This window comes from Saimiri boliviensis, chromosome 15, assembly GCF_048565385.1.
Source record: "Saimiri boliviensis isolate mSaiBol1 chromosome 15, mSaiBol1.pri, whole genome shotgun sequence".
Lineage (NCBI taxonomy): Eukaryota > Metazoa > Chordata > Mammalia > Primates > Cebidae > Saimiri > Saimiri boliviensis.
The window spans coordinates 13,317,826-13,337,448 of record NC_133463.1 but is presented as its reverse complement, the minus strand read 5'-3'; the positions used below and the strand labels follow the sequence as shown (position 1 = coordinate 13,337,448).

At 42.4% G+C, this 19,623-nt stretch overlaps 1 pseudogene; it reads right to left on the bottom strand.

The window, feature by feature from the left end:
* Nucleotides 1–11,445: 11,445 nt before the first annotated feature.
* LOC101030552 (phosducin-like protein 3 pseudogene) lies at nucleotides 11,446–13,259 on the bottom strand (annotated as a pseudogene).
* Between the last annotated feature and the right edge of the window lie 6,364 nt (nucleotides 13,260–19,623).

Genomic DNA, 19,623 nt, shown 5'->3' with positions numbered 1-19,623 from the left:
TCTGAGCTGGAGATGTCAACTGGGGACTTACAAGCCTAGAAAACATACTTAAAGCCACAAGGTGGGGTGGCACCCCCAAATGTGGAAAGGAGGCTGGGCACTGCACTCTGGGACACTCCAGCCCTTAGGGTCCTGAGGAACCAAAGGCATCTGAGAAGGGGAATATGGAAAATCAGAAAGCATGGTGTGGGCCAGGAGCAGTGGCTCATGCCTGTAATCTCAGAACTTTGGGAGGCCGAGGTGTGTGGATCAGGTGAGGTCAGGAGTTTGAGGCCAGCCTGACCAATATGGTAAAACCCTATCTCTACTGAAAAAAAAACAAAAAAAAAAAAAACAAAAAAAAAACAAGCAAAACAAATAAAAAAACCTGGTGTGGTGGCATGTGCCTGTAGTCTCAGCTACTTGGGAAGCTGAGACAGGAAAATTCCTTGAACCTGGGAAGCAGAGGTTGCAGTGAGCGGAGATCATGCTACTGCACTCCAGCCTGGGCAACAAGGTGAGACTCTGTATCAAAAAAAGAAAAAAAAAGAAAAAGAAAAAGAAAAAAAGAAAGAAAAAGGAAAAAAGAAAGCATCATGTACTGTACCTGGTGGATCTTGCATATAACCCCAGCACCTTGGGAAGCAGAGGCAGGAGGATTGCTTGAGCTTAGGAGTCAGTACCAGCCTGCGCAATACAGTGAGACCCCATTTCTGCAAAAAATAATTTTAAAAAATGGCCAGATGTGGTAGCATGCACCTGTAGTCCCAGCTACTAAGGAGCTGAGGTGGGAGGATGGTGTGAGCCTGGGAGGTGGAGACTGTAATGAGCTATGATTGAGCCACTGCCCTCCAGTCTGGGTGACAGAGCAAGACTTTGTCTCTAAAAATAAAATAAAATAAAATTTAAAAAGCATGAAGCATGGAAGGCAAATGGAGAAAGTTCTCGATTTTCTACTCTTTCATCCTCTCTCCAGACACCGCCCGGTGCATCCTCCGGTGCAGCTATTTCTTCCTTTCGATCATTTCTTCTTCCTCTCCTGTTCTTACACCTCTTCTCCATTTCATCATTTAACACTGGAGTTCTAGTACTGGAATCAGTTTGAGATACAAAAAGAGATTTCCTTTCAAAAGTTTTGAGAAAAATAAAGAATAGAAAAAAAAAAACCCAAAAGTGGGATTTCAGACCCCCATTCTTCCATCACGGGCATACCAGTTCTTCCCCTTTTTCCTATGTCTGCATGGTGGGGGTCCTTCTTGATCCGCTGGTGGAGGAGGAGGAGAAAGGCCAAGCTTGGTTTGTGGATGGGTCAGCGTGGGATAAGATGCAAGCCCACACAGGACTGCTGCTGCACGGCAGCCGCTCTGAGGCTGGCCCTGAGACACAGAGGTGACAGGAAGGCCAAGGGGTGGTCAGTTGGGTGGTGCACCTCATCATCCACTGAGCGCTAAGGAGAATGGCAGGGATTCCTGAGCTGGGGCCGGTGGCTGGGCTGGTTGGCCTAGGCCTGCAAGGAGAAAGCCTGGACTGTCACGGACAGGCAGGTCTGGGGCAGAAGTGAGTGGCTGGGCACCGGCATGAAGGTCTTTGTTTCTCTCATTAGAGCCTGCAGGAGCGCTTCCACCATGCCGGAGGCACCAAGCAAGCAGGAAGAGCGAAGGGCTCACTCCGCAGAAGCCAGCCAGCCTTGTCACTGGCCACCCCAGTGCTGGTGGCGTGGCAGCGCTGCAGATGGAATAGTCGTGGTGCCCGATTCCAGGCAAGGCACGGGCCCACTCTCGAGACTCAAGACCAGGGCTGGGCCCCCACTTGGCGCGATCCCTCCAAGCGGCTGCCTGGGGCAGGGGGATCACACTGGACTCTGTAGCGCCTGGATGGAAGAGGAAAAATAGCAAAGAAGAAAGATGAACATCTGATAGGATGTCACTGATTGATATGGAGTCCGGTCACCACTACCCTTGGTGTCTTTATCTCTGTGTCTGTATCACAAGCGGGCGTGCACATTTACAGTTTATTGCACTTTTCAAAACATCCACTAGGTGGAGAACTTGCACCAGGTTTGCCACAAACCGCGCGGCCCATGGAGAGTCAAGGGAGTCGCATTTATTTCTTTATTTAACCATTACCGAAATAAAATGATAGGTTCCAGCCGACAATGAAATGCATTTATGATTCTTCTTTGTGGCCTCAGCTTTTCATATATTTTCGGCCTGAAAAACATTATCTAGAATTACATTTCTCTCGTGATGGACTGTTACCGTGGAATGTTTTAAGCAGGAAGAGATGAACTGTGTGAGAGCAAGACTCACGTTTTCACGTAATTGCTTTGGCTGAAGACTGCCTCTTGATTAGTTTATGGTGATGTATTCTAAGCTTTTAAAAATTTTCAAGATGGTGGCGGTTTTTTTGTTTCTCAAAGTGTCTATTGATTGAAAGATAACTGCAGATTAAGAAAACAATTTTATTCATTAAAAAGCCTGATCCATTGATGCGCTTTTTACAACTCAATTTTCAAACACCCGGCAAAGGAATTTCTTTCCCTATGCATTGTTATTCTTGCTGATGGTGGAGAAAGTTTTATTGAGGTCATAGAATGTAGGTTAATAGAATTTAATATACTTCGCGTTCCTGGTTGCGGCTCCAAGCAGTGGGAATGTGGCCCCAATTTAGCAGCCAGCCAGCCCTGCTGGGAGAACATTGTACCAGGAATCCTTGCCGGCTGTGGAGGCTGCTGCTGTGTAGACCTGATTCCTGCTGCCAAGGTCCAGAGCCAAGAGCAGCTCCTAGTTGGGGTCAGCCCTATGCAGAGTCACAGCAGGGCTCCTGAAAACAGCCTAGGCCTCCATCTCTTGCTCTTCAGAGCAGGTTTTAGCAGATCAGCCCCTAGGCCAAATCCAGCTCACTGCCTGGACTCCTAAGGCCCTCAAGCTAAGACCGATCTTACAAACCAACATCTGCCCTGGATTTGATGACAGGGAACGCTAACTTTCAGTCACAATTAGGTGACATGTTTTTCCTTCCCTACCAAGTCCATTCCTCCCATGAGTAGACCTGTATTACAAAAATATGAAACTCAATTACTATTACTATATTTTGAATTTTATCAAATAAAGTCTGCGGGAATTTGTTTTCTCTCTTATTATATAAGTACATACACAATGTCCAAGATTTTACCTCTTGACTTAACAAAGTCTAAAGTATTTACCAACTGGCTCTTACAGAAAAAGTCTGCTGACAGCTGCTTTAGAGGGATATTAACTTTTTGCACCTCCTAAAATTATAGGTAATTTTATTTATAGGTGAAGCATGTGAAGCTTTTCTGGAGAGAAGGTACCTGGCTTTCTTTGATCTGAAAGGTGACTGCAACTAGCTACATGGTAAGAACCACCAGTTTCACTGGACAAAGGCCTATCCATGCCATATAGTAGTACTGATAATAATAATCATCATCATAATGGTTGTAGTAGTAACTCAAAGTGTTATGGGGTAATATACATAGATCGATTATGTGTGCAAATATCTGTCTTCACAGTGAATTTAGAAGACCAAACAGAGGGCTGAATTGAATTATTAAGAATTTGAGGACAGTTCTTTAGCCACAAACACGAAGTATTCAGATGCTCCTCAATCTCTGATGGGTTGTCTCCCAGTAAGCCCACTGTAGGTTGAACATACTGTAAGTTGAAAATGCGTCTAATACTCCTCACCTACTGAACATCATAGCTTAGCCTTGCCTGCCTTCAACACGCTGAGAGCACTCACATTAGCCTACAGTTGGGCAAAATCATCTAACACAAAGCCTAATTTTAATAAAGTCTTGAAGATCTCATGTAATTTATTGAATTGTTACTGGAAGTGAGAAATAGTATGGTTGTATGTGTACTCAAAGTACAGTTTTCTACTGAATGAGTCACAAACAGGAGTCCCCCCTCTTTTTATTTGAGACAGGGTCTCACTCTGTCACCCAGGCTGGTGTGATCACAGCTCACTCCAACCTCAAACTTGCGGGCTTAGGCAATCTCTCTGTCTCAGCCTCCTGAGTAGCTGGGACTACAGGTGTGCACCACTACGTCTGGCTAATTTTAAAATTTTTTTGTAGAGATGAGGTCTTGTTATGTTGCTGGGGCTGGTCTTGAACTCCTGGCCTCAAGGAATCCTCCCACCTCGGCCTCCCAAAGTGCTAAGATTTATAAGCATAAGCCACCATGCCCAGCAGGAGCATCCTTTTATGATGGACTAAAAGAAAAGACCTTAGCACTGAATACGCACTAAGTTTGTTTCTGTAACTGAATGACCCACTGAATATGATTAAACAGGTTACAACTAAATGCATATAATGAAAGTTAATGAGATTATTTATTCTTACAAATTTGAAGCTAACCTAACAATGATAATACTCACAAGGAGTGAGAATATAAATTATGTTACTTGGCATTTTCTATTGTCTTCTAGGGCCTATTCTGTTGTTCTAGTAATGACAGCAAGACTCTGAGAGCTAATGAGAGAGGGGCAGGTAACCCTCTGACAACCATTGGTGAGTCCTTAGAATACATGTTCACTATTTTAGTTCCACTCAGTTAGAATTTCTGGGAAGCTGAGCCTATTCTAGACTTTTCAGATCATACCCTCATGAATATTCAAGTAGGCTAAATGAATGCTGGCCAAACACACCCTTCACCTTCTTGGTGACATGTGCCTGTAATGTCAGCTACTTTGGAGGCTGAGGCAGGAGGATCGCTTGAACCCAGGAGTCTGAGGCTGCAGTGCACCATGATACCACTTGTGAATAGTCACTACACTCCAGCCTGGATCACACAGCAAAATCCTAACTCAAAAAAAAAAAAAAAAAAAAAAAATCAAAACCCAACAGATCCCACAATGCATGCTTCATTTCTGGAGATGACTCAGATTCATCCTTTTTTGCAAAGATGGGTGAAAACACTGGGTCTTGATCCCACCCATTGGAAAGAACGAGGCAGAAAGGAAAACAGAATCAAAGCCAGAATGCTCTTGTCCAGTAACCTGGAAAGTGCTGTCTCAAATGACTGTCTTTTTCATTTTTTCCAACAGGATACTTGCTCCACTTTATAAAAAGGAGGAGGATTTGCACCCCTCCTCTGATTGAGCTGTTTATGTTGGTGTGATTTCTGGCAAATGCCTCTGGGGGCTTAGCTGAATGATTTGGATACAACATCGTTGACTGTTCCAATTTAGCAAACTCTCACGAGATTGCATGAAGACAAAGACTCTGCAGAGAGGAGCAGCCCCGTAGCGCTCGAATGCTCTAATCTGAGTTCTGCTTCGCAAAGTCCCTTCTAATCCTCTTGTAACCTGCTGTGGCTAGCAGTCTAGGGAAGGGCAGCAAGAGTGAAAGCTGCAGGATACAGATTTAATTCAATCTAGCAAACATTTACTGAACACCTCTGGTGTGTCGGACACTGGGCCAGGTTCTGGGGCTACAAAGATTAATAGAATATGATCCCAGAACTCAAGGAGGCCACTGATTACAGGCAAAGAGCAACAACCACAGTGGATAATAGAACAGAGAAGGGGATGGAAGGTAGTGTCACTGAAGGAATGATATGGATGTGTCTTAACCAATAAAGAGACTTGACAGGGAGAGAAGGGCAAGCTGGCATTCCAGGCAGAGAACACATCAGCAAAGTTAAAGAGGTGTCAAAATCCACAGTATTTACGGTAAAAGTTGAAATGACTTTGTCTTGGAGAGAGGTGGCAGAAAAGACTGGAAACGTGGTCTGAGGGACAATTGTTCATTCGACAAATGTTGACTGCTGGGATATAATAGCAAAAAGGAACAAACTAATCCCTACCTATGTAGAGCTCACCTTTGGAGGTGGGAGGTGGAGTGGGGTGAACACCCAGGCAAATGATAGAGCCTATGTTTCAGTTTGCTAAGGTTTCCATCACAAAGTACCACAAACTGTTGTTTAGACAACAGAAGCTTATCGTCTCCTAATTCTTGAAGCTGGAAGTCCAAGATCAAGGTGTCAGCAGGGTGGGTTCCTTCTGGGGGCAATGAGGGAGGAAGGATCTGTTTCAGGGCTTGTCCCCAGCTGCTGGTGGGTTACTGGCAATCTTTAGTGTTCCTTGGCTTGTAGGCGCATCGCCTTGATCTCTGCCTTTATCTTTGTGTGGCTTTCTTCCTGTGTGTCCCTGTATCCAAATTTCTTTTTCTATAAGGACACTAATTGTATTGAATTGGGGCTCACTCTAATGATGTCATCTTTAGTTCATAATCTACAAAGACCCTGTCTCAGTCCACTTGTGTGTTGCTAAATACCTGAGCTGGGTAATTCATAAAGAAGATTTATTTGGTTCACAATCCTGCAGGCTGTGCAAGAAACCTGGTGTCAGCATCTGCTTCTGGTGAGGCCTCAGGAAGCTTCCACTCATGGTGGAAGGCAACGTGGAGCCTTACAGAGTTCACATGGCCAGAGCGGAAGCAAGAGAGGGAGGGGAGGAGGTGCCAGGCTCTCTTTAACAATCAGTGCTCATGGGAATAGTAGAGATAGAACTCAGCACTGTGAGGACAGCACCAAACGTTCATGAGGGGCCTGTCCCTATGAAACAAACACCTCCCACCAGGCTCCATCTCCAGCACTGGGATCAAACTTCAACATGAGGTTTGGGAGACAAACATCCAAACCACAGCAGACCCTCTTTCCAAATACTGTCACCTTCACAGGTGCCGGGGGTTAGGACTTCAACGTCTTTTGGAGACACTTAATTCAACTCACAGCGGTCTGTGAGGGGGTAATGAGGCTCTGGAGAAACACAAAGCAGCAACAGTGTATTGAGGAGGGCATCTGTGTGTGGCACAGGAGAGGAGGAGGTTTGTAGTTTTCAGTAAGGTGGCCCAGGATATGGTTCACTGCAGGGGAGACATTTGAACAACATCCAGAAGGAGGTGAGGGAGGGAAGTTCACAAATGCCTGGAAGATGAGTGCTCTCAGCAGAGGGCAAAGCGGTGCCAAGGCCTTGAGTTAGAGTGTGTCTGCTGGATATGAGAGGGGAGGAGGCCGGTGAGAGTGGAGCAGGGGAAGAGGAAGGCTTTAGAAGGAGATGAGGTCAGTGATCCTGGGCTGCGGGGGCAGGCAGGGTCATACCACCCCTGGGAGGGCTTTGACCCTAGTCAGGGTGTAGTCTGGCACAGAAATGTGAGGCAATCCAATTTCAGCTTCAAAAGCTTTGCAGGCCTGACACAGTGGCCCATGCCTCTAATCCCAGCAATCTGGGAGGTTGAGGTGGGAAGATTGCTGGAGCCCATGAGTTCTAGACCAGCCCTGGGCAACATGGTGGGATGCCATTTCTACAAAAAAAATAAAAATAAATTAGCTAGGGGTGGTGGCATGCACCTGCAGTCCTGGCTACTCCGAAGGCTGAAGTGGGAGGATAGTTTGAGCCCAGGAGTTAGATGCTGTGGTGTCACTGCACACCGGCTTGGGCAACAGAGCAAGACCCCTCTAAAAATTCCCAAAACGATTTTGAAGTGACTTCCAAAATGCTTCTTCTAAATATGAAATCTATTCCATAGATTCCGATCAGATGATGGGCATCACCCCCTGCTCCCTCTTGAAAACCCCATGATGTTTTTTGTTTTTTTGAGATGGAGTCTCGCTCTGTCGCCAGGCTGGAGTGCAGTGGTGCGATCGTGGCTCACTGCAACCTTGGCCTCCCAGGTTCAAGCAATTCTCCTGCCCCAGCCTCCCGAGTAGCTGGGACTACAGGCACACACCACCACTCCCAGCTAATTTTTGTATTTTTTTAGTAGAGATGGGGTTTCACCATGTTGGCCAGGATGGTCTCGATCTCTTGACCTCGTGATCTGCCTGCCTTGGCCTCCAAAGTGCTGGGATTACAGGCACGAGCCACTGTACCTGACCTGTTTTTTTTTTTTTTTTTTTTTTTTTTTTTTTTTTTTTTTTTTTTTTTAGACAAAGTTTTGCTTTTGTTTTCAAGGCTGTAGTGCAGTGGTACAATCTCATCTCACTGCAACCTCCGTTTCCTGGGTTCAAGTAATTCTCAACCTTCCGAATAGCTGGGATTACAAGCACATGCCATGACACCTGTCTAATGTATTTTTAGAAGAGATGGCATTTAACCATATTGATCAGGCTGGTCTCAAACTCCTGACCTCAGGTGACCCAGCCACCTTGGCCTCTCAAAGTGCTGGGATTACAGGTGTGAGCCACCATGCCTGGCCAACCCATGATGCTTTATGACAGCTCACTTTCCCAGTCCTGGCCCACAAAGCTGTTCCTTCTCCACCCAGAACTGCCTTCCCAGCCTCCCTGCCACTACTCTTGACCTCAGATTCTGTACCTTGTCCTCGCTGGAATGGCGTCATTCCTCCAATCCCCACTTCTCTATGCCCAGAAGACTGTGATCAGGAACGGCAATCATGGTTTAACATCCTGCCTTTCTACTGATGTTGTTCACCCTTGTGGAGCAATGGAAAGAACATGGATGTCTGGACTGGGTGCGGTGGCTCCTATCTCCAACCCCAGCACTTTAGGAGGCCAAGGCAGGCAGATCATGAAGTCAGGAGTTTAAGACCAGCCTGGGCAACATAGTAAAACCCTGTCTCTACTAAAAATACAATAATTAGCAGGGTGTGGTGGCATGTGCCTGTAGTCCCAGTTACTTGGGAGGCTGAGGCAGGAGAATTGTTTGAACCCCAGGAGGTGGAGGTTGCAGTGAGCTGAGACTACACCAGTGCACTCCAGCCTGGGTGATAGCGGGATTACGTCTCAAAAAAAAAAAAAAAAAAAAAAAATGGATGAGCCAGGAAAACTTGCATTAGAATCATGGTTTTGACAACGACCACCAGTGTGCCTTTGGTCACTCTCTGATCTCCATCTCGAAGAGAGAGGTAGCAGTGTTTACTCAGTGGGAGTGTCATAAAGGTAGAGGCGACGTGGTTAGAATCATATGCAGTCCCAGACTTGTAAGAGGCACTCAAGGAGTGGAAACTATTAGTATTAAATATTAGTTGGAGCTGAGGGGAGGAATCGTCTGGAATTACACACTCAGAAGTTGTGAATATCTGTGGAAACTGGGGCAATTTACAATTTCCTGGGCAGAGACAAGGACCCAAGGCAGAACACGCACAGTTAATTTAAATTTTAAATGACACTTAAAATTTCACCACATTTCACCACTTTAAATTCAACTAATTTAGGTTTTATGATATTGCAGGCAAAACTGGGTTGCAACTTACTTTTGTGCTATTTATGAGAAAATTAATAGGGAGAATGTGATTCAAAGCTCCTAATGTGGGGCTGTTTAACCTACTTAAACAAGTAAACTTTTAAACGTTTTGTTAGAATCAATTTATCAGGATCCATTTATGTAGATACCATGTGCTACTTGAAATGATGTAGAGATGCGAAATTAGAATTTTGGAGTCAGAAAGAATATAGATCGTTAGCATAGCCCCCTCATTTTAAACATGAGAAAACAGAGGAATAAAAAGGTCAACTGATTTATGCAAGCCCACACAGGACAAGACACAAAACTGGTTTGAGAAGCCAGGACACATGACTCCTAAAAAAGTTTCCTTTGGATAGATTGGACATGAATTTTTGCATTAAAAGCCATCAACATTTTTTGTTTGTAGGCCACAACTGGTTAGCTATTAGTGTTTTTGCAAATTCTTGTTGGCAGTTAAGGGGGTGCTATTTACAAATCATTGTGTAACTCAGACTTACTATTAATTCATGCTGGTGTTCCCAGTGCGATTCTGGAATGGACTACAGGGATTTGACTGGTTTACTTGGGCAGGGTTGTAAAAAGACCGGTACAATGAATAAAATTCTGTTGGTAGGCTCACACTGAACAAATGTTCTTTATTTAAAAAAAAAAAAAAAAAAGGCCTCTAAGCACTCAATTTAACTCACTCGTCCTTAATTAGGACCATTGTAAGTTTAAGATTTGTTGTCCAGAGTAAATTTTCTGAATCTTGAAGTCTGGCTTGCTTAGCAACTTAGTCTCAGCTAAAATTCAGAGCATTTTATCGGCAATACAATACCCTCTCCTTATGATCTCCAGCAAGGAACCGTGGGAAATGCACTTCCAGGGATACACATTTTCAGGCTTCCTCATTGGCTGAAATATGAACATGCACACATTTATCTCACTGGTTGTGTTCTGAGAAAAATCAGGTGACTAAGACGAATGGTCTTAAAGAGTGAACAGTTTCTGCAGATTATTGTTGTTTGTGAAAGCTTTTTAGCCAAGAGTGTATGAATTCCCCAGAATTCTTATTATTTGACTTCAGGAGAATCTGGAGAGAAGGAATCCACTGTGATTCATTTTCAAAAGGTCTGTGTGTTTGTTTGACACAAAAATGTGTACTCTTAGCATTGTTGCTCCAGGATGCCAAGACAAAATAAATCAGTGTGTTAATTACTTGCGTAAAATAACAGTAGAAAAACAGCTGCAATGAATGGAAAGAAAACAAATGGAAGTCTTAAGTATTATTCCACTGTGGAAGATTACAGACTGCGCTGGAAACAGAGACATTTAGAAATCAGTAAAAATGGATGCTTCTGACCTCTCTAAATCACACTACCACAATCAACTCTGTGGACTTCTTTCTACCTGGGGAGGAAGCAGACAAATTATGACTCACCCTTTAACATCCAAGATATGCATGGTTTTGTCTATTCTTCTTTTTTTCTCCCTTACTTTCTCCTTGGATTTATAATTATGATGGGAAGAAGAATGCAGATAAGACTTAAATGTATATTTTTGGTCAGAAGGACAAAGCACCTATAAAGATGCTGGCATGAACCCTACTGCAGCCATTGTTTTGCCAGACTGATCCAAACTTCAGCATGTGGCTGGGCGGTCATAGGATGTTCCAGATGCCCTAGGGCCAGTCTTCCCTGCTGCAGGGTGTTGGAACTTGCTACTCCTTCTGCCTGGAACCTGCCCTTTCCTTGTTTAGTAAACTCTGACTCACGATGCAAAACTCAGTTCAAAGGAGACTTCCCAGTGACCTTCCGTGCAGACCAGGACCCTGATGTGTGCTGTCACTTCCTCCTGTACTATTCCTTCATAGCCTTTCTCAGACATTGTAATTAAGGATTTACTTGATGGTTTGGTCAGTGTCTGCCTCTCCCTCTCAATGGTAAGATCCCGGGTTGTTTTGCTCATCACATCACTGTATGTCCAGGGCCTGGCATGGTTTGAATTATATATTTTTAAAAATACCAATAGCTGGTTTTAATTTTTTTTTTTAAAGAAATACTACAATTTAAAAAAAGAGTTCCAAAACATTTAACAAAATTTCCAGCAATGGTTACTTCTGAAATGTAAAGATTTGAAACATAATTCATACAAAACTTAAAACCGAAAGGAATCATTTTTACTTTTTTCCTTTTTAAAACAATCCAGACAAGTTGTCACAAGAAAGTTCAGCAAATTACAACAGCTGCAGCCTCAGTCCCCCTTGGAATCACCGTCCCTCTTCCTGCGGACAGAGCACCGCATCGAAGACAGCAACATGTTTTCAATCAGTTTCTTAGGGTTTTCCTCCAAGTCTGTGTTAATTACTCCAGATTCGGACAGTTTCCACTCCAGCTCATCTCTCTTCACGTTCAGGTTCATGCCGCCAAACACCAGAGGACCAAGTAACTGAGGCTTGATATCTCCTTCCAGGTAAACAAACATCATGGGCAGATTCCTATCAGGATGATTGGGTATGTAGGTTGTTGAAATGGCTTTAATAAGTTTGACGTCAGGAAACCTCCTGGCAAGATCACTGAGGTGCTGATTTATCAGAGGAGAGAGGGGAATTCTTTGTTTGTAAAGTTGCAAGACTACCCACAAACCCTCACCAGGTAACTTCTTGAACATAGTTGTTTCCTGAGATCTTCAAGACCTCTCCACATTTATTCTTCAGTTTAGTTACTTTCCACTCAGCCAGTTTCTGCTGTCTGTACATTTCAATAGCATGTTGATCCTCCTCATTAAATTCATATTCATGACTCTCTAGCTTTTCAAAGTCATATCTTCATATGTTTTCACCACTGATGGCTGGAGGACACGCTGCTACTCTTCAACCTTTTTCTCCAATTCTTTCAGACTTTCCTCGGCGGGAAATGATATTTTACGCAAAGGGATCTTGCCTGTCAACCGAAGTCTGAAACAATTGTTGCTGCACTGGGGTCCTACATCTTGTTTGCAATCGATCAAGCCAGTTGCGCCGAGTTGCCCCCTCCCCGCACCTCCCTTTTGCCCAGAGTGGATTCTTAATCAATTATTTGTTGAGTAAAATAACAAACTCTGCCTGCTCATGCCTATAATCCCAGCACTTTGGGAGGAGGCTGAGGCGGGAGGATTGCTTGAGACCAGGAGTTCAAGACCAGTCTGGGCAACATAGTGAGACCTCATCTCTACAAAAAGTACAAAAAATTAGTCAGTGTGGTGGCACTTGCCTGTGGTTCCAGCTACTTGGGAGGCTGAGGTAGAGGATTCCTTGAGCCCAGGAGGTTGAGGTGAAGTGAGCAGTGATCATGCCACTGCATTCCAGCCTGGGTGACAGAGCAAGACTCTTTCTCAAGAAAACAAACAAACCACCTTAACTAAAAATAATGCCCAGTGTTTATATAATGTTGGTGTGTCAGGTACTGTAATAAATGCTTGCCATATTTTAATTAAATATCACTTGGCAAAGTTTTACTTTATTCCCAAACATATAACTCTATCTTCATTAGTCAGTCATTTGATAAAAGCCCAGAGCTTTTCTTTGATGATGAGTCCATTGATTAGAAGTTTAATAGTTTTTTTTTTTTTTTTTGCATAAAATACATCCATAATGGCTCACTTATAATTTCTAAAATGTCTAGGATATAAGTGCACCTGCAAAGGAATTTAAGTGCAGAATCTTTTTAGGTTTTTAGAACTTCTCCCACACCAATTTTTCTAGCTAATCACCAACAACTAATTTGAGAGTGTTTTAAAGTGACTTGCCTTTTATTTGTTGCCTTTGTATTTTACTGGTATATAAAATGTTAGTTTTGTAATTAAAATAGCAACTAAAATGGGCACATTTAAAAACAAACACAGTTGTAGTTTGGTGGTGAACCACCTGGTCGGCAGGGCTTTATCTTCTCCTGGGTGTGCTTGCGTCGGGGATTCTGGGAGAGTGCGGAAAAGATACTGACGGTAAAGGGAGCTGGGAAGGTCTTTTCTTCCTCTGGAAATACTGAATAAACTTTGTGCTGTGTGCCTGTGTTTTTCCTGTGACCCATCACATGAAGTCAGGTGTGAAATCTTCCACTGGTGGCATCGTGTTGGCATTCAAATGATTTCAGATCTTAGAGTATTTTGGATTTCAGATTTTCAGGATTTTAGGAATGCTCAACCTGTAGTAGGAATCTCGGAAGACAGAACAGAAAAAATGGATGGAAGGAAATATTTCAAGAAACGACAAAAGAGGATTCCCACAGCTGAATGGTGCTAGTTTCCCAGAACAATGACTAGATAATAGACTCATTTCAACTTACCACTGCAAAGTTTCCAGAAAAATATTAAAAGAGAACAAAGAAGTTTCCAAAGATAGAGAAAATAAATAAGCAAAAAAACAAGGTCACTTACAAAAGAACAAAAATCAGACTATCTTTGAACTTCCCCTCAGCAAACCTGGATTACTAGCAAATACTGGCATGTCTTTTTTCTTCTTTATTTTTATTATTATTATTTTTAAGATAATGGATCTTCTTATTTTGGGATATATATATATATATATATATATATATATATATATATATAAATATATATATAATTGCACTTTAGGTTCTGGGGTACACGTGCAGAACATGCAGGATTGTTGCATACGTACATACATGGCAATGTGGTTTGCTGCCTCAATCCCTGTCACCTATATCTGGCATTTCTCCCATGTTATCGTTCCCCAACTCCCTACCCCCAACTGTCCCTCCCCTATTCCCCCCAACTATGTGTGATGCCCCCCTCCCTGTGTCCATGTGTTCCCATTGTTCAACACCCACCTATGAGTGAGAACATGCAGTGTTTGATTTTCTGTTCTTGTGTCAGTTTGCTGAGAATGATGGTTTCCAGATTCATTTATGTCCCTACAAAGGACACGAACTCATCATTTTTTAGGGCTGCATGGTACTCCATGGTGTATATATGCCACATTTTCCTTGTCCAGTCTATCATCACTGGGCATTTGGGTTGGTTCCAGGTATTTGCTATTGTAAACAGTGCCGCAATGAACATTCGTGTGCATGTGTCCTTATAATAGAATGATTTACAATCCTTTGGATATATACCCAGTAATGGGATTGCTGGGTCAAATGGTATTTTTATTTCTAGGTCCTTGAGGAAAAGCCACACTGTCTTCCACAATGGTTGAACTAATTTACACTCCCACCAACTGTGTAAGAGTGTTCCTATTTCTCCACATCCTCTCCAACATCTGTTGTCTCCAGGCTTTTTAATGATCGTCATTCTAACTGGCATGAGATGGTATCTCAATGTGGTTTTGATTTGCATTTCTCTAATGACCAGTGACAATGAGCATTTTTTCATATATTTGTTGGCCTCATATATGTCACTTTTGAATGGGTTTGTTTTTTCTTTTCTTGTGAATCTGTTTTAGTTCTTTGTAGATTCTGGATATTAGCCCTTTGTCAGAAGGGTAGACTGCAAATTTTTTTTCCCATTCTGTTGGTTGTCGGTTCACTGTAATGATCGTTTCTTTTGCTGTGCAGAAGCTCTGGAGTTTAATTAGATCTCATTTGTCTATTTTGGCTTTTGTTGCCCATGCTTTTGGAGTCTCCCTGTGTTGCCAGGCTGGAGTGTAGTGATGTGATCTTAGCTCACTGTAGCCTCAAATTCCTGGGTGTGGCACAGGCTGGTCTTGAACTTTTGTCCTCAAGTGATCTTCCTGCCTTGGCCTCCCAAGGTGCTGGGATTACAAGTGTGTGCCACGGCAACCAACTGGAATACACTTTCTAGGTGACAAGGCAAAACGATTTTCAATCTCACATTTTATACTCAGCAAAGCTCTCAATCAAGAAGGAGGGTAAAATGAACAGATCTTCAGGTATGTAGGATTTAGGTTTACTTCTTCCATAGAGTTTCTTAGGAAGTTACGTGGAGGACACAGTCCAGCTTAAGAAGGGAGTAAATCAAGAAAATAGAAGGCATGGGGTCCATCTCAGAGGAATAATGAAGTGAGGTTCCCGCGTCATAGCTAAGGAGCACATCTGCAGACCCTCAAACTGGATGGAGGCACAAAGGGAGAGATCTGGAAAAAATGGGAGGCTGGAGATTTGTGGGATCTTTGAGAAACTGGAAAAGTAAAGATTTGATAAAGGCAGGCAGTGTAAAGAATCAACTACAGCGGAAGAAAAAGAAACAGAAAAAGGGAGAGGAGGAAGAAGAGAAGGAGGAGGAAAAACTCTTACAGAACACAAAAATTTGGAATGTAGTAGTAATACTTGGCTGCACAGTCAATAATACTACATAGTCATAATGTCATAAATACTGTTCGCTAATTTTCACATTTTCAGATCAACCAGATAACAAGGGAAAGAAGACTTGATTACGTATACACACACAAAAAAGAAAGTGTTATCAGAACTGACAAGAAAAAGTAAGTCAAGGTACTTAAAGTAGCGCTGGAAGTTATAAGGTAAGACAGGAAGAAAAGAAGAAAGTAAAAGACCACTAATCATCCCTTTTTACCCTGTGAGAGCTCAAGAGATATTTGCATATTTATATGCAGTATTTAAGTTAAAAGATAACAGAGGAACTAACTATTCCTACCTTCAGTCGCAGGAGGGGCGAAGAGAGGAAGTGTACGTATGAAGCCCATAGGTGTCGAGACTTGATATATCAAATGACAATGATTTAAGCCTGCTATTTAGAGAGCAGATAACTACCACAAAAACTAAAAACAGAAAAATTATCCTAGTTAATATAGTGCCTCTGATACACAGAATTGAGACTGTGGAGGCCTGAGAAGGAGAATTGTTCCTCTTCTTTTTAAACTCTTCTATCTTATTAAATTTGAGCATTTATTACCTTTATCAAAATTTAAAATATATCTATTTAAAAATAATGCTAGTGAACATATCACATTAAGCTTTGGTTATTGCTTGGTTATTTCCTTTATTTTTTTAGGCAACAATTTAACTAGCTAAATTATAACAATTATTTATTATTTCTAATACTGAGAAAAATATTTCAACATAGATATATCTCTAGGACAGAGGACTCCAAAAGCTCTAGTCAGTCTTTTGCTTTTAGTAAATCCAGGAAAATGTTTTAATGTTGGCCACAAGGCAGTGCTTTCAAGGGTGAGATGTTTCTGTAGCTTACTCTGTTACTTTCTCCAGAGGACTGCAGTGTGAAGGCTGTAGACAGTAGCTGAGTTGCTTCTTAGGGGCGTTTCTGGTCAGTGTCAAGGAGATGGCCACCTCTGTGCCTCTCTGGCTGGGAGCTGGGGTGCATGGAGGCTTCCTTCCTTAGTATTTGTCCTTGTACAGGTGTTTGGTGGGACAGCCCATGCTTTTGCTCAAGTGTCAACTTTCTAGAAAGGCTGTCCTGGGCCCTGCTATCTGAAACAGTGTTCCCTGACTCTACTCTTTCCTACTCCTTTACTCACTTTATATTTCTACACTTCACCCTACCTGGCATTAGGCTACACAGGTTTTGGATTTTGTTTTTAGATTTGGAGTGTCACTATTTTCCCCAGACTGGTCTCAAACTTCTGGCCTCAAACAATCCCCCGACGTTGGCCTCCACAGTGCCGGGATTATAGGCTTGAGTCACTGTGCCTGGCTGGTTTTTGTTTATTGTCTGTCTATTCCATACCGAAAGAGATGTACCTTTTAGGGGAAAAATATTATTTTGCTTATTTCTCTATCTGTTGTTCTAATTATATTTCTGTTTTTTCTTTCATATTAAGTCTTTGATATCTGGTGTATATTTTAAGTTACATCTTTATGTTACTCGACAGCCACATTTTAAGTGAACATTGGATACCAGGCATGTTCGGGACAATTCCCAAGTGCCTTCTGGAACATACTCTCTCACTCACTTAGGTCTCTTTTCTGGGGCTTTTGGGGGCTTCCTTTCTGGGGAAGCAGATAGGAAGAAGCAATTAGCTACCTGAAAAAGTTACGGATTCTAAGAAGCTGCAAAAATCCAGAGCAACAGCCCTCCTTGGTGTTTATTGGATTTTAAATGGGTTTAGCCATAAGTTTGCTTAGTGACTGTCATGTCTTCACTAACATGTCTCTCAGTGATTTTTCTGGAAGTCAGTAACACCTAACTCCTCTCTTCTTTCTTATCGACTGGGCAAACGGCTTCTGAAGTTCCCTGCCTCTTACCTCCTAAGGTGTTCTTTCATATCTCAAAGTCTGGGTCTTGGTTGATGTTAGCTGGTAATGGGGTTGTGCAAAGGGCTGAAAGCACAGATTTATAGCCTTCTCCTAGAAAACTCCAGAATAAGCACTTTGCTCTCAATGTCCTGTTTTATTTACGGAAATCATGTTAAGTCTATTTCTGTATGCCATTTCTAGGACACCCCTAGTTAACTGCGTTTGCTCTCTTCCTTTGTTCATAAGAGACAGGATTGTGTTGATTACAAGAAATAGGCAACGCTGTGTTATCATTGCCACTGAATGTCAGTAGTATCTGTCTGCAAAGTTGCTCCTAAGCCACTGAGGGAAGGGGCTGTCTGTCAGAGCGCCAGGGTCCAACACATAATTATGCAGCAAGGTTTGTTGGGTGCTAAATGAGTATTTCCACAATACACTCTGACAACGACTTCTTTCTTTTGGCTAGTTACTTAGGAACAATACTAATTATGAGCGACTCTGGTAAGTTTCACTTGTAAAATTCTTTATTCAACTCTGACATGGATATTGGGACTCGATAGGACCGTAAAGCAATCTGAGTATATGTGAACGTGCTGTTCTTCTTAAGTTACCCAGTATGGAAAAAGTGGAAAGTTTTTGAACATTCTTGAAACATTTTAAAAACTTGGCCAGGTGCAGTGACTCATGCTTGTAATCCCAGCACTTTGAGAAGCCGAGGTGGGGAGATCATTTGAGGTCAGGAGTTTGAGACCAGCCTGGCAACATGGTGAAAGCCCATCTCTACTAAAAATACAAAAATCAGCTGGGTGTAGTAGCAGGTGCCTGTAATCTCAGCTACTCAGGAGGATGAGGCAGGAGAATCGCTTGAACCTGGGAGCCATAGGCTGCAGTGAGCCAAGATCATGACATTGCACTCCAGCCTGGGTGACAAGAGTAAAACTGTGTCTCAAGGAAAAAAAAAAAAAAAACAACCAAATGCCCATCAATAATATGCTGGATAAAGAAAATGTGGTACATATACACCGTGGAATACTATGCAGCCATAAAAAAGGATGAGTTCATGTCCTTTGCAGGGACATGGATGAAGCTGGAAACCATCGTTCTTAGCAAACTAACACAAGAACAGAAAACCAAACATTGCATGTTCTCACTCATAAGTGAGAGTTGAACACTGAGAACACAGGGAGGGGAACATCACACACCAGGGCCTGTTGGAGGCTAGGGCCTAGGGGAGGGATAGAATTAGGAGAAATACCTAATGTAGACGATGGGGTGATGGATGCACCAAACCACCACGGCACATGTATACCTATGTAACAAAACTGCACATTCTGCACGTGTACCCCAGAACTTAAAGTATAATAATAATAATAATAATAATAAGACCCAAGAGCCTGTTCACAGAAATATGATTTAGTTTAGAAAATCATTCATAAAGTTCATGACCTCTTTTTACCGCATATTACCCCAGTCTGAAGACTGTCTTTTGCACAATCGCTAAGACTAAGGTCTTTATGGAACACTGGACCTCAGCTGTCAGAACTGTACCTGCTCTAGGTATTTTTTGTTGAACACAATATTCCCATTTAACAAGTGTGATGGCCCAGGTAGAGATATGCTGCTGATAGGAACAAACAATTTCCTATTAGTGAGTTTTTACTCTGTTTATGTCTATAACATACCTGCCAGAAGTCAGTTTAATTTTGCAGACTTCTAGTTGGCATTTCAGCCACGTTCTCTATACATTCCCAAATGTCATTTGTTCTCTCTGTAAAACTTGCAATGGAATTTTTACTGGCACACAAATGTGGATTCAACCTTTTTGCTTTATTCCTCGATCTCTATCAGCAAAATGAGGTTTGGGATTTGATGGGGTCTTGTCAGAATCGAATTCCCTTAATTCTCATTCTAACGGAGTGTTCTATCTAGTTGAAAGGTCTTCTGCGCTCCTGACATTTATTTTTTTCTACATGTGTTGTATCTGAGAAGGGAGTATGAGAGTCTTGGGTTTTACATATTAATCTGAACTACGGCAGCGATGGCTGATGTTAGTCCCGCCATGGATTTTTAACTGCAGCATGTGAGTTGGAAGTTGTAATTATTGAAGGCCTTCATCTACAATGACTTTACAAAATATTGTGTTCACTACATTTCTAGATTTTATCCATATTTTCAACCAAGATTCTTGTTTCATCTTGTAATACACAATTTAGAGTAGCAAAATTAAACGATTCATTTGATGTTTACAGTTGAGGGTTCA